Source organism: Wyeomyia smithii, chromosome 2, assembly GCF_029784165.1.
Source record: "Wyeomyia smithii strain HCP4-BCI-WySm-NY-G18 chromosome 2, ASM2978416v1, whole genome shotgun sequence".
Classification (NCBI taxonomy): Eukaryota; Metazoa; Arthropoda; class Insecta; order Diptera; family Culicidae; genus Wyeomyia; species Wyeomyia smithii.
Genome location: NC_073695.1, coordinates 257,823,817 through 257,837,538, shown reverse-complemented (window position 1 = coordinate 257,837,538; position 13,722 = coordinate 257,823,817). Strand labels below are relative to the sequence as shown.

General features: G+C 39.8%; 1 protein-coding gene across 4 annotated transcripts in view; it reads left to right on the top strand.

Moving 5' to 3' along the window:
- The window catches only part of LOC129725581 (mucin-2-like), a 151,265-nt gene that overhangs the window by 76,509 nt on the left and 61,034 nt on the right, over positions 1-13,722 (top strand). The window contains exon 1 of one of the 4 annotated variants that reach the window (XM_055681583.1): positions 6,293-6,645. The exons of the other annotated variants lie outside the window; for them this stretch is intronic. The gene's annotated coding sequence lies outside the window, so the exon portion shown is untranslated. Of the gene's footprint in view, positions 1-6,292; positions 6,646-13,722 lie in introns of those variants that run through there. 4 annotated transcript variants of the gene reach the window in all.

Below are 13,722 nucleotides of genomic sequence, written 5' to 3'. Positions count from 1 at the left end.
CTGACACACGACTTTTGTACGCTGATAATACAAAAATATTCCAAATTGTCGAGAATCATGATGATTGTTGTAGACTTCAATCGTTACTCGATTCTTTCAACGACTGGTGCCTACGCAACTAAATGATGTTGAGCATTCTAAAATGTACCGTTATCTGCTTCCAGCGCAAAAACAGCCGTTGCTGTTTGACTATCGTATTGCTGGCACTTCATTACACGGTAGCGACGTTGTTACTGATTTGGGTGTTTTTTTAGACACTAGTATGTCATTTAGGCAACATTATTCTACGATTACCAACAAAGCCAATCGTCAGCTTGGTTAATTTTTCAGGATTGGAAAGGAGTTCCATTATCCTGGCACTTTGCGCAAACTCTAGTGCTCTCTGGTACGCTCAATTTTAGAAACTGCTTGTGTTGTTTGGGATCCGTACATTTTTGGATACAGCAAATCGAGCGCATTCAAAAGCTCTTAATCCGAAGGATTTGTCGGAGATTGCCATGGAGGAACCCTGATCATTTGCCGCCATATGAAAGCCTCTGCCTGCTGGTTGGGATGAAACCCCTTGAAGAGCGTCGCAAGGACATACTGACCAGGACAGTTCACAAAATCCTCACTGGTTGCTATGACTGCCCGGCTATCTTGACAATGCTTCAGCTGCAATGCCCTCTTCGTCCACAACGTCATCAGCGCTTACTGCACAACGCACGAACTATGGCCAACATGAACCTAATCGTTGGATGGCCCTGATTTGTAATCGACTCAACGTTAATTTAGACTTCTAGTATAGTTAGCTAAAAAATATTGTTTGTTTTGACTTTATTTATGCTATCTGTTTTGGACTTTCGTAATATCTCTGTATATGTTTTGTTTTTTAAAAACATGCTGAGTTGTTGGGAATTGAAAATGCATCATAAAAAATATACACTGTACAAAAAAAAATTAAAAATAAACATTACATTTCAATTTAAAAAAAAGAGTTTTATTTTTTTTGTTAATTTTTTTTTTAAGAAACTTGATGTTAATACGCAACTTGTAAAAAAAAGTCCAGGAAAGAGAAATGAAAAATAATTTTTTTATGGTAGATTAATTTTTTTATAAAAATTTTAATTCAAACATTTAAGGCTCGAAAAATAATAATTATTTAGGAAAATACAAGTTTTTCTTAATTTGTCCATGGTTTTCCAGCAAAAGCCATACGTTTATTGGAATGCTTGATCAAAAATATACAATTCATTCTTTGACAACAAAACGATTGAGCGAACGGTTCTCAAGAAAAGAGTTAAATGTTCTAAGTGATACAAATATATATAAGAATCAAATATTTATTTTCGAGTTTTATTATCTTAGGAACATATTTTTTTATGACATAGATACTTTACAGAACTAGTTTCACCTTATATTTTATATACATCATAAGTAAATGATTTGTCATCTTTTGAAAACAGCTTCGTTTGTATCCTAATTTCTGAAATCGGAACAAAAGAGTAATACTTTTGTGTGGCAGCTATTATTATAGATTTTTATTAAATATTGCTCCATTCTGTTACTCCTTGTTCATATTCTTCATATGATACCCAATAAATGACATTTTTGATGAATTTTTATTACTTTTCTGATTAGACCAATCATACAATTCTTTTGCGCTTGTAATGGGATGTTCATGTTCTTTAGCTAAACTTGCATTTCCTGCCATTGGTTTTAATATGCAACCAATTGCATCGCATGGGCCTTTACCATGAGAAGTCGCAAAAAATGACACTCTGCATCGACGTCATATTTTGTTTTGAACTTGCAAAGACTTGCAAAGTTTTTTTCTATTTTTTTATTGTGAGGCAGCTCCATCAGCCATTAATATCGCTTTCTTCAACTCTATTGTTGTTTTCAAAAAACTCATTTATTTGGCAATGAACACCTGAACCGCAACAGTATCATGATGGAATACTTCCGATATAATGATGAAGCTGATATTCTTAAGTGTTCCAGATTCGAATAGTAAACAACGAAGGGATGAATGGTGGCTTGACTATCATTCCAATAACTACACGAATCACAAATTGATAAGGACGTATTAAAATGAGCTTGACTGTTCAATATTTTTAATTTTGCAATAACGTTTTTATTTAATTTGCGTGAGCTTGATGAGCACCGATGATCAGGAAAGGGTTTACAGCATTTGGGCTTGGTGTATTCCATTTTCACTTTATTCATCTTCACAAAATTCAAACTGTTACTAACACATCTGGAGTAGTGCAATCGTATTTATATACGAAAACAGATATTAGAGGTAACCCAGTAGTTGTTGGTTGCGTACTTCACAAACAGTTATTATTAGTAAACAAGTAGGTAGTGTTGCACGACAAACATATTTTTTATAAAACATTCTGTAAGGGGGAACGTGTAGGTAGGCTAAGGTTTAGCGCTGGAGTTATTTATCCAATCGTTTTGTTGTCAAAGAATGAATTGTACATTTTTGATCAAGCATTCCAATGAACGTATGGTTTTTGCTGGAGAGCCTTGGACAAATTAAGAAAAACGTGTATTTTCCGAAATATCAATAATTTTTCGAGCTTAAATTTAAAATAACTCGAAAACCGATGCCTTTAAAATGTTTACTACCAAGAGCTTTTTGATTTAAAATGACTTTCTGCATCTTTTAAAATCATCAGAATACAAATATTTTTAAAAATGTTTAAATTAGAATTTTTATAAAAAAATTAATCTACCATAAAAAATGATTTTCCATTTCTTCATCCTGGACTTTTTTTTAAAAGTTGCGTATTAACGTCAAGTTTCTTTAAAAAAAAATAAGAAAAAATGCAACCCATTTTTTTTTTTTTGAATTGAAATCTAATGTTTATTTTTAATTTTTATGGTCAAAAAAATTTTTTTTGTACAATGTATATTTTTTTTATGGTGCATTTTTAATTCCCTACAACTCATTCTCAGACAGTTTTTCTATACAACTAACGGTTTCTGGGCTACAATGCTTCGAATAAAACCTGTGCCAAAAGGCATACGCCCTTTTAGAATGTAACTCATGGGTGTAAAAAATCTCTCCACCTGTGAAAAATGCTCAGTTTGCTAAGCCAAATACGTGTGCAAAGTTTCATTCAAATCAAAAATGGTCGATATTCGACCATCGGTCATTTCGCGCGATTTGTCTCACCTGTTAAAAAATAAAACAAAACTTGAAGAAAATTTTTTATAATAAGACGAAAGTAAACCTTTTCAATATATGTATGTGAATGAATCATTCAATTATAACAAAATGAAAACAAAATGGGGCTAAAAATAAGTAAATATATCAAATAATTTGAAAAATCATGAAACAAGTGTTGGAAAACTCCGAGTTGATTTTTATGGTTTTTCAGTTTCGTCACATTTTTTATCATCAGAAGTTGCATTTTAACGTGGCAACAGGGCTAGTTGTTCAGCCTTGTAGGTAACTGCATCTAAACAATTGGAACTGTCGTTCTACTTAACCGCCTCACATTCACGCTTAGAACCAATCGTATTTCTCACCTCAATTACTCGTAACTTATTCCTGTTTTTAAAATATAACTTCCAATCCATATCATACGTTTCACAATCACCACCGCCCGTAGTTTAACCTTCAACGAGGGACTGCAACGCTCACTCGGACACCACAAACGACGAACCGTCCGAAATTATGTGCGGCTCGTGGCTAGAGCAGTGCGCATGGGTGAAGTCGAGTCACATAATACGCTTGACATTGCACCCACTTTGCTATGACTAAGCAGCACCACACCCCTGCTAATCAAAGGAATCGATTCGCCAGCTTAGGCGGCAGCATATCATTAATGCAGTAACGCTCTAACGATAATGCTAGTATACGAAACCGAGCACAAAACTAACTTAACTACCTGCACGAATCCACCCCGAAACCGTATCACGGGCATGTGGAATTGCAGAAAAGCGCCGTCGTCGTTTTGTCGTTGTCAACGGCATCGCGGATGGCGTGGTGGCACAGTTCGTACAGCTTCCCAACAAGGTTAGACTCGAGGAAACACCTTTCGAAAGCTCCCGCCAGCAACGGGCTCAATCAAGGCGAAATTCCTCGCGGCACTCAGCTGAGCTGAATACAGATACTATCCGATACAAGATTTAGCTATTTATCTAAGTGCGCGTATAAATATGCTCTCAACAGAATGGACGCTTGAGTTTTTTTTTCGTACCTAGTAAGTATAGATAAAAAGAGCACGAGGTGCATTCGCGAAAAAAACGGCAAACCGTCTCGATTGATCAGTATTGGAACTTGAACGCATACACTGAAAATATATTTTAGTTTATTCCACGAAAACGTGTGTATTATATACAAAACCTTTTGTTGTTTTCTGCAACGAAACCAATGCGTAATAAATATGAGGGTACTTTCGTCAGAACTGTCAAAGTACGTATTCGTATACGTAACGAAAGGTTTTAAAAATGAACGCAACCATTCATACAAACAAACGCTACATAATGTAAATAGTACGAAAAATTAGTAAGCCTACGCAATAACATATACATTTTACGAAAATTTTTGTTCGTTGTTATCCACGTTCGTACGAAAGTACATCCGTGAATTGTACAATTTATGCGTAATGTTGCAATTCTATTCGATAACTTGGAATACGAATATTCTATACAATCAACAAAAGTGCTGTACAATTTACGAATTCCATGTTTACGAAACGTGCGTGCAGAGAATAACGAAAAAATATTTTCAGTGTAGCAGGTACGGTAAAAAAGAACGAACTGTCCAGTCACTTCCATCAAACGGTTGTGGCACTGCAGCATCCGGGGCTGGGTTACAAGACGAAGAAAAAACCCCACTCTTAGCTGTTGAGTGGACAATGGCGAAGCGAGGTTTTGTAACTTCACAATAGATGAAACTAATTCAATCAGGTGATGAAGCTCGGTTGTTTCTCGAAACTTGAAGCAAAAATGTTTCGCTGGAATGTACATCGTTACATTAACCGGTTAATGTCACGTCAGTTAGATGATTTTATTTTTGCGATGAAGTGATATTATTAAATCGACCGCAATAAATGTTTCAACCCACTATCTTGCTTGACGATGATTGCTGCAGAAGTAAACCGATGATTGTGGGTGGCCGGCCGCGCAAGTGAGCGGAATCGTCTGCTCCCAATATGGTCTGAACTGGACTCTAATGGGGGTATAAATCATCGTAATGCGAGTATTGCAGTTAATAGTAATGGCGTGATTCGGGGATCTCTATCTCGCTCGATTGGCGAGGTTGTATCGGGGGTTGATTTAATCGGCCGCGAAAACGCGAAATGAAAAGTGGCCGGTATTAAGGTTAACGTGCGCGCGCGACAACAGTTTAGCGGATAACCTTCGTCGTGTTTGCCCGAGAAGAAAATTGATTTTAGATTGTAAAAATCTCACTGGCAAACAGCTATTTTGGGTGCAAAGATCCTAGTGCGCTTTTTCGGATATTTTTAGCCCGATTATCATGAAATGATCTTATGATCACATTCAAAATTTGTTATATTGCAATATTTGCCTTACGGCTTTTTTATAGCTTAAATCATATGCATGTGTCAGATTTTATTTATACATTTATCATTTTCAAGTATCGGAATAGTTGAATAAAACTGTGCAATTTTTATTTACCCCTCCACTCAAGTAAAATAAATGCGCATTAATTCAGTTTCAAATAGGACCAAATTTTAAATTAAGCAAGATTACAGCACAATGAATTTTCAGTTATGAACTTTTTATAGGAGCATTTTCAGCTCAAAATTTTGTCTTGACTATTTATTATTGAAATGAAATTTTTGATTACATGTCATGTATCTATTGCTGCTCTCTGCTCATTGAATTTGGTAACAACAAAATAGGTTGCCAGAGATAATTTCATAGATTTTCCACATTTTTTTAATCGCACCGCCCCCTCTGTTACGAAAATTTTATTTCCAATTATGCTTTTTATGTTATCCGCTGATTTCCGGCCGATAAAATTAACCTAGGCTCACTGGCAGTAGTAGCATACCGTATTTAGCCGACAATAATCGCATAAATGTTAATGACAAATTGCACCGTACCGATCCGTATCTTCTGTGCTGGACGTTGCGCGCTCTGCTGCCAACAGCCAATGCGACGGATGACGACGGCGATGACCACGCGTATGCCAATAACGAACATTAAATCAGCAAGAAAATTAATTACGATGCGCTCATCCTTCCTGCATGCATGGCGATGCTGGTCGGTTAACTCATCATAATGATTCATTTTTTTTTCTTTCTTCTGCTCTCTTCCTTTTCAGGTAACCACACGATAGTAATCGCGTTGACGCAAAACATATTTTGTGTTCGCTCACGGTGGACACGACAGGTATGCGACAAGTGGTCCTCCTCCTTGTTGGGGAAACCATTGAACAACGCGCGGTGAAGGAAGTGTTTTTTCAGCTGCCGGTGGCGCAGCCAATTGATTCGAGAGTGAGATGATTATGTTGAATTGACGCTTCGAAAATTATTGCGGGTGCGATGAGATGACATTGATAGCCATGGGGGAAGTGGTATGCTGGTTTCAATTCTGCTGTGCGTTGGCAATGAGTTAGCTGAAGAGTTGAACACATAATCACAGCAAGAGCACTGGAAATTGAAGCGTTTCGTCAAGGTATTGTGAAGCTACTCGATTAATTTATTTTCAATGTTAGATAAGTACAATTCCTTTTCAAACGAAGCATATTTATTTTTGAAAACCTCTTCTGTCGGCTTAAATCAAGGCTGCCGTTATATGCCAAGAAAAAGTTATTTCAATGCCACATCCTGCATAAACTAAGATAAAGATTATCGCGAAAGCTACGCTATGCGATCATATTTTATTCCTGTCCAGGTTGTTGTATTTCGATTCGCCGCGCATCTATCCAGTTTTAAAGCGAAGGTGACAGTGGAGACGAATGAAGATGTTTGCAAAATATATCAGGGGCTCTCTATTTACGTTGGAAGCTTACTCATAACTGTAAAATCACATTGAGAAACTGCCCCTGCCGAAAGCCCAAGATGTCCAGTCTAAATTCAAAATTTAAACAAAAGAAACACTTACGTTATTTATTCATGTGGTGAGCCCCTCGTTCACGGCAAGAAACCTGTCTGTGCCCGGATACAACAGTAAACCGATAAAACCGCCCCGTCACGCGAAGATTTGAAAACGAAAACAAACCCCACCTCCAGCTTCCCACCGAGTCGCCACTGGTCTCCCCGAGCCTGCTCTGTTTACAATTTCCTGCTAATCAAGTCAAGGCCTTCGTCGCCTCGTGCCAAGTTAGCGTCAGCGTCGTTAGCCATTTTTACTCTGTTCACAATTTTTGCGTGTCAAGGTTGATTATCTTACGGGGAAGAAATTTTTTAGTTTTAGTCTAGATCATCGGAGCATTCTTCAGTAGTGACAAGACTTCGGAGTTAATCCGCGAGCATCGTTTGCATTTTTTGGGCAAAACTGCCTCGAATGACTAACTGTTTTCGGTGTGCGCGATCGAATAAAATGGTGCGGTATCTACAGAAATATACAGGATTAACTAAACCAAAGATCAAGAAAGGTTCGTATATCTAACAGAGCAAAATTGGCAAGTTAAATATCTAAGACGGGAATATCAAACAAAACTTGCTGTTTGCAATGTTATTTTTTACAATCTTCAGTGGCGAACAACTATTTTTTTCTTATTAATTAACGTTTTTAGGAGAAAAACTATCTGGTAACTCAGTTAGATCAGGATATTTAGAGAGCGTTTCGCTTTTACGGTCGTTCGTACGTCACACGAAGGATGTTGGTGTTAGAATGGCAGGCGATGCGATCATACGCTTTCCATATTTCACGCGGAAAGATTGAATCTCAAAATATATAGTAAATCTGAATTGCAGTATGGATATAAACGCTACGCGGAATATCCATTTAACAGATTTCGGCTCATTTGCATACACTTATTATCTGTCATGTAAGAGGTAACGTGCTTGAAGATTTATTTATATAGTGATATTAGGAAATGATTTTTTAATTTAAATCCCTGATAAACAACACGATTTAGTATAACCGCACGATACAAATCCCCATCATTCGTTGTTTTGCTTTCGTCTTGAATAGACGCAAATTGTTTATCTCCGTTTGATTCGCAAAATAACGATACACGAGTTATCGTACAGGTGTTTTTTTTTCGATTAGTTCTTGTGTGCGATAACAATAGCCTGCAATATATCGGCAGAAACATCTTCTGCACACTGGTAGGGGCAGCCTACCCCGCCAGTGCGCTGATACGCAGCTGATATATCAGAAAGAATAATTTTCCCGCACCGCTGTTACCCCGCTAGCAGCACGGACCATCATACGATCGAGCGAGTGGAAGTCAACTACAAGTTCATCTACAAGGTCGAGTGTAAGATACGGCCACTGTGTCACAACACGAAGCTGGATCGTCATTGTTTGTTCTGCGGAGACACTCGATTAATCCAACTATCAGCCGTGAGGTCGTGACTTAGACGTTCGGTGAAGTATTCACTTTAGAATTTTTATCATTATTATTAATATTATTATTATTATTGTCATTATTATAATTATTATAATTATTATTGTTATTATTATTATTATTGTTATAATTATTAATATTATTATTACTATTATTACTATTGTTATTAGTATTAGTATTACTGTCTTTTTTTTTATTTTGATCCATTGTAGTTTGAAAAATTGTTTTTAAAATTTAATAGCAACTACTTGATCCCCCCACCCCCCCACATTCGAATATTTATCGTTTGTGTGCGGTAGAGCGTAACGCTCCCGCAAAATGGACGACATGCAGGTGCAACTATTCCTGGATGTGGAAACAAATGGGGTAGAGATTGAGATCTCCCCTCTACCTTCCCCGCTACCTAGCCCCGTACCAAGGGTACCGACAACACGGGTGAAAGCTTACCCAGATGCTTCGAAAGGTCCGTTCGTAGTTTACTTTAGGCCCATAAAGAAGCCTCTTAACATTATACAAATAGGCAAGGACCTGGCAAAACAGTTTTCGGCCGTAACCGAGATTACGAAGGTGAGGCCGAACAAACTGCGAGTTGTCGTGAGTAGCTTGAAGCAAGCAAACGAAATTGCTAGCTACGAGCTCTTTACAAGGGAGTACCGCGTGTACATCCCTGCCAAGGACGTGGAGATCGACGGTGTGGTTACCGAAGGAAGCCTCACGGTCGATGACATTTTGCGTCACGGGGTTGGCTGCTTCAAGAACCCCCTGATTCAAGATGTAAAGATACTGGATGTCAAGCAATTACATTCAGTATCCATCGAAGAAGGAAGAAATTCCTCCCTTCGGATTCCTTCCGTGTAACATTCGCCGGATCCGCACTGCCGAACTACATCTCTTTGGACAGGGTTCGTCTGCCTGTACGCCTGTTTGTACCGCGGGTCATGCATTGCCAAAACTGCAAGCAGTTAGGTCATACAGCCACCTACTGCTGCAACAAGGCACGCTGCAGCAAGTGCGGAGGCAATCATGCTGAGACCGCTTGCAGTGAGGATACTGAAAAGTGTCTTTACTGCGAGGGAACTCGGAATGACCTTTCGGCGCGTCCCGCGTACAAACAGCGCGAGGAAAAAAGTAAGCGTTCCCTTAAGGAACGATCAAAGCGCTCTTTTGCAGAAATGCTTAAGAGGGCTGAGCCACCCTCGACAGGAAACATCTTTTCCTTTTTGCCAACCGATGAGGGTACATCTAACGATCCCGTCGAAGGGTGTTCTTATGCCTTGCCAGAGGGATCTAGGAAGAGGAGAATACTCAACTCTCCTAATCTTTCTCGCAAAGGTCGTAAGATAACCCCTAGCGGAATGATCAATAAGACAAAACAGAAAGGAAGCGGTGAAGAAAAACCGAAGCAAGTACCCCCCGGTTTTAATTTCAAATCAAACCAGGAGTACCCACCGCTTTCTGGGGCACCAAAAACCTCTCGTGCACCCATTTCTCGATCAGAAGACATAAAAGAAACAGGGTTCATAAAATTCTCTGATATTGTGGACGGGATATTTAAAACATTCAACATACCAGATCCCCTTCAAAACATTCTTCTCGCCCTTCTCCCTACAGTGAAAACCTATTTGAAGCAACTCACAGCAACTTGGCCCCTCATTTCAGCTATCGTACCTTTCGATGACTAATACGTCGAAAGAGGTTAGGAATTTTGTCACTGTGTTACAGTCGAACTGCAGAAGTATCATCCCCAAGTTCGATTTATTTTCACATTTGATAAACACATACAATTGTGATGCGTTCGCGCTCTGTGAAACTTTTCTCAATTCAAATGACCAACTTAATTTCAACGATTTCAACATCATTCGTCGAGATCGAGACTCACACGGTGGAGGGGTACTTTTAGGGATCAAAAAGTGCTATTCTTTTTTTCAGAATCGTACTCCCCTCGATCTCGAATATTGAAGTTGTTGCCATTCAAACGAATATAAAAGGAAAAGACCTTTGCCTTGTTTCGTTATATATTCCCCCATCCGCGTGGATTGAACAGAAGCAACTCCTTGATATAGCAGAATTGCTTCCCGCACCTTTTTTGATTTTGGGAGATTTTAACTCTCACTGTTCGCTAAGGGGGTCGCTGTACGACGACAACCGATCTTCTTTAATCTGTAACTTGATCGACGACTTCAATATGACAGTTTTGAATACTGGGGAAGCGACACGCGTACCTAATCCTCCAGCACGTGAAAGTGTGCTTGACCTATCCCTCTGCTCGACATCACTAGCGTTAGATTGCCAATGGAAAGTAATCAACGATCCCCACGGTAGTGATCATCTTCCAATCGTTATATCAATTGCTAATGGTTCAACTCCCCCGAACCCAATCAATATTTCCTACGACCTTACACGTAATATTGATTGGAAGTGTTATTTGTCTATTATAGCGCAATCTATCGAGAATCACGAGGAACTTCTTCCGGAGGAAGAATACGCGTTCTTAGCTGGCTTGATAATCGACGCCGCGACTCAAGCTCAGACGAAACCGATACCCGGGGTAACGATTAGACAGCGCCCTCCCAACAAATGGTGGGACAAAGAGTGCTCTGAGCTGTACGTGCGAAGGTCCGCGGCGTATAAGGACTACCGGGAGTACGGCACTGTCAACCTGCTTCGAAAGTACGAGGCACTGGGCAGGCAGATGAAGAGCTTAGTAAAGGCGAAAAAACGCGGGTACTGGCGGCGGTTCGTAAACGCGTTGTCGAGGGAAACAGCGATGAGCACTCTTTGGGATACCTTTGGGGCGCATGCGGAACCGTGACGTTTCGAATGAAAGCGAGGAGTATTCAGATCGCTGGATACTCGATTTTGCCAAAAAGGTCTGTCCGGACTCTGTACCGGAGCAGAAAACCTTTCGCGACGCGTTATTAGTGACTACGGAAGAGCCTCCATTTCCGATGTTGGAATTTTCAATGGCTCTCCTGTCGTGCAACAATAAGGCTCCAGGGTTAGATAGAATAAAATTCAACCTGTTGAAGAATCTACCCGACTCTGCAAAAAGACGCTTGTTGAATTTATTCAACAAGTTTCTTGAGCTAAATATTGTTCCGCATGACTGGAGGGAGGTAAAAGTCATTGCTATTCGGAAACCCGGGAAACCTGCCTTTGATCACAATTCATATAGGCCGATTGCGATGCTCTCTTGCCTCCGAAAATTAATGGAGAAAATGATCCTCTTACGGTTAGACAAATGGGTCGAAACAAACGGGTTACTTTCAGATACTCAATTTGGCTTTCGCCGGGGCAAAGGGACGAAAGATTGCCTAGCGTTGCTTTCTACTGAAATTCAACTAGCCTTTGCTCGAAAAGAGCAAATGGCTTCTGCGTTCATGGATATTAAGGGGGCTTTTGACTCTGTCTCTGTAGAAGTTTTAAGCGCGAAACTTCATTCGCAGGGACTTTCACCAAATTTGAATAACTTTTTGCTCAATTTGTTGTCAGAAAAGCATATGTATTTCTCACATGGCGATTCGACAACTTCCCGAATTAGTTACATGGGTCTTCCCCAGGGTTCATGTTTAAGTCCTCTCTTATATAATTTTTACGTCAATGACATCGATTAATGTCTTGCAAATTCATGCACGCTAAGGCAACTTGCAGACGATAGCGTTGTATCCATTACTGGTAGCGAGGCCAGCGATCTGCAAGGACCATTGCAAGATACCTTAGACAATTTGTCTGAATGGGCTCTTAAGCTGGGTATCGAATTCTCTCCGGAGAAAACTGAGCTGGTTGTTTTATCTAGGAAGCATAATCATTCATCAGCTCCTACTAACGGGTGAAACGATCTCTCAGGTTTTAGTCGCTAAATATCTCGGGGTCTGGTTCGACTCTAAATGCACCTGGGCTTGTCATATTAGGTATCTGACACAAAAATGCCAACAGAGGATTAATTTTCTTCGTACGATTACCGGAACCTGGTGGGGAGCCCACCCAGGAGACCTTCTAAGGCTTTACCAAACAACGATATTGTCTGTAATTGAGTACGGGTGTTCTGCTTCCGCTCCGCAGCAAACACACATTTGAACAAACTGGAACGAATACAGTATCGTTGTTTGCGTATTGCCTTGGGTTGCATGCAGTCGACCCATACGATGAGTCTTGAAGTGCTAGCGGGTATTCTTCCGTTGAAACATCGTTTTTGGAATCTCTCTTACCGGTTGCTAATTCGATGCACAGTTATGAACCCATTAGTAATTGAAAATTTCGAGAGGTTGGTCGACCTTCAATCTCAATCCAGATTTATGACTTTATATTTTGACTATATGGCTCAAGATATTAATCCTTCTTCATACGATTCCTCCAATGTCGCACTTCTAGATACTTCAAATAATGCTATATTCTTCGACACCACCATGAAACAAGACATTTCTGGTATCCCGGATCAATTGCGACCCCAAGAGATCCCTAAAAATTTTTCCAATAAGTTTAAACATGTTAGTTATGATAAAAGGTTTTACACTGACGGATCTAATCTAGAAGAGTCCACTGGCTTCGGTGTTTTCCACGAAAATTTTACCGCCTCCTACAAACTCGATGCTCCTGCTTCCGTGTACGTCGCAGAGCTTGCTGCCATTCAGTACTCTCTTGGGATCATCGAAACCCTGCCCATAGACCACTACTTCATCTTCACAGACAGTCTCAGTGCCATTGAGGCTCTGCGATCGATGAAGACTGTGAAGCACTCACCGTATTTCCAGGGGAAAATACGGCGGTTTATAAGTGCTTTAACAGATAAAAATTACCGGGTTACCTTAGCGTGGGTCCCTTCTCATTGTTCCATTCCGGGCAATGAAAAGGCTGACTCTTTAGCTAAGGTGGGTGCTATTGATGGCGATATTTATGTAAGACCAATTGCTTATGATGAATTTTATAGCATTTTGCGTCAGAGAACACTCAACAGTTGGCAATCATCATGGAACTCAGATGAACTGGGACGGTGGCTACATTCCATTTTTCCTAAGGTATCGACGAAAGCATGGTTCAAGGGGTTGGATGTAGGTCGGGACTTCATTCGCGTGATGTCCAGACTTATGTCCAATCACTACACGTTAAACACGCATCTCTTTCGTATAGGGCTTGTAGACAGTAATCACTGCGTTTGTGGCGATGGCTACCATGACATCGAGCATGTTGTTTGGTCGTGTACCGAATACTGTGGTGTTAGGTCTGAGCTTGTAGAA